Here is a 2286-nt window from a genome sequence, read left to right on the forward strand (position 1 = left end):
TAATATTAAAATTAAAAATTTTAAACGTTACTACTTTGGTAGACCTTTCCGTTAAAACTTTTAAAATTTAATTAATAAGTAATTAATATTTCTTCTCTCTCTCTCTCTCTCTCTCTCTCTCCCTTATTATCAAATTTTACTTTTCATTTAATTGAAATGAATTACGCAAAACAGATTAAGAGAATTAACTTAGGTTTTTTATTTATAAAAAACGCCGCGAAATATATTTAAACAATTAATTATATTTGATTGGTATTATGACATTAAAACGCGTAACGCGACGTAGCGTGTATAATTTGTCCAATTAATTGCGTTAATAAGCGAACGCTGATTATCAGCGTTCGCTTGATCAGCTCTTGATTCGATACCGCGTTGTCGCAAGATTGGCGAATATCATTAGTATCATTAGACTATCATAGTAAACTGATGGTCAGTCACAGTGCACTAGCAGAACATTGTAATGTTGTGGAAAACATGAAAAACAAAAATCGAAAAAGTTAGTTATTCCAATTGTCCTACGACAACAACGACGATCATTTGTGTATTTCATATCACGAGAATAGCACCAAAGTGAACGGATGACAATGTTGATGTAATTTTGCTACACGCTATTCCGAGTAAAAAGACAAAAGGCAAGAGTAAAACTTCTTCCTGAAACGTTGCAAATGAAATTCTACACAATTGTATTGAAATCGGTTCTCGAGATGATGATTAAGATACGTAAATCTTTTGTGACAAACACACTAAGAGTGTAATATTATGGAATAAATAAAATATTCCTCGTCAATAAATATTTCTTTTAGATAAAGTAATATAACATTATAATTACTCAACAATGTACCTGTTATGTAGCATCATATATTACGTAATTACATTTATATCGTTGAGAGCGAAATTATAATTGATGCATATTACTTTTAGTTTGTGTCGACAAGATTATTAAACATAATATCATATCATTACACGATTACCCGATTGCTTGAATGAAGATATTGTTTTTGTCACGTCCCTCATCTCTTCGGACATTAAACGAGGCTTTAGTTTTCGAATACTTTTAGCGTGAAAGCTATATCATTTAAGATTGATGGTAAACGAAGAACGTTTAAGGTGACGACGTTGTTATTACATAACTATACCGAGCAACGAATTGATTTATGATTAAAAATTAACGGGTCATCGTCGGTGGGCGATCGTTCATGGGCCCGCCTACCCTGCGATGAATCACAAGAAAATATCGAAATAATTGATTCGTGTTCTTACAACAACCTCCTCCTTTCGCCCCTGTATTCAGAAAGACATATTTCAACAGACGTACATTGACGAATGGGAAGAGCGACTGAAGATTTGCATCGCAGATCAGCGTGTAATTAATAGCGCGACCGGAGAAATTCCGTCGCTCTACCGACGCACGATGCGATAAAAACAGTCAAGGCTGAGAGCAGATTCTTTAGACTTTGCGATATCGGTGTGATACCCGCATTCATGAAACTGTATTGTTCTTACACAAGGAGATCAAAGCACCCAGAAGAGACAATTAAGAAATAATAAGCTGCGCCACGTCACATCTTTATTGCTGATTAATTTTGTTACAAGAGAAAAGCCCCAATGAAAGAAAGCAAAAATTAAAATACTCGCTGTATACGCGATTTAGTTCCATGGATGAGAAAAGAGATAGTCGCATAGTCATTCTTCACACGTGATATGCTTATCCTTATTAATAGAATGTCATTAACATCTTCGACATCCTTCACCTTCGATATTAAGAAAAAAAACAGGAAATCCAAAAAATTAAATCCGTTAAAATTCGAAGAATTTGTAGCTAAAAACATCCGATAGAAGGATGTTGATGCGAACTCTGCTTGTTATTTGTTGAATAAATTCATTTACAAGTATAATATCGTCACGACATAATTCTGGTCTCGTATTATATAAGGTAAAAAAAACATTTGTGCCGTCAAGCGTTATAATTATTTTTGTCATTTTGAAGAAAATATTATTCGAACCACGTAATAATCCCGATAAACGTATGGCAGTATTTTGTAATGTTAATGAATTACATTTCATTCTTTTTATGAATTGCATATTTATATAGCAAAATAATTCAATAATTCTATTCTGTTGTTTTATAAAAAAAACAAAAAAAATTTTTCACGTTTATAAAAAAGATTATATCTGAAAGTTATATTTATCCAACAATTAAATTTGTCCCCACCATCCACTAGTAGTCCTTTATCCTTGTGTGTGTGTGTGTGTGTGTGTGTGTGTGTGTGTGTGTGTGTGTGTGTA

The sequence above is a fragment of the Atta cephalotes genome, assembly GCF_000143395.1.
Source record: "Atta cephalotes unplaced genomic scaffold scaffold00056, whole genome shotgun sequence".
Taxonomy (NCBI): domain Eukaryota; kingdom Metazoa; phylum Arthropoda; class Insecta; order Hymenoptera; family Formicidae; genus Atta; species Atta cephalotes.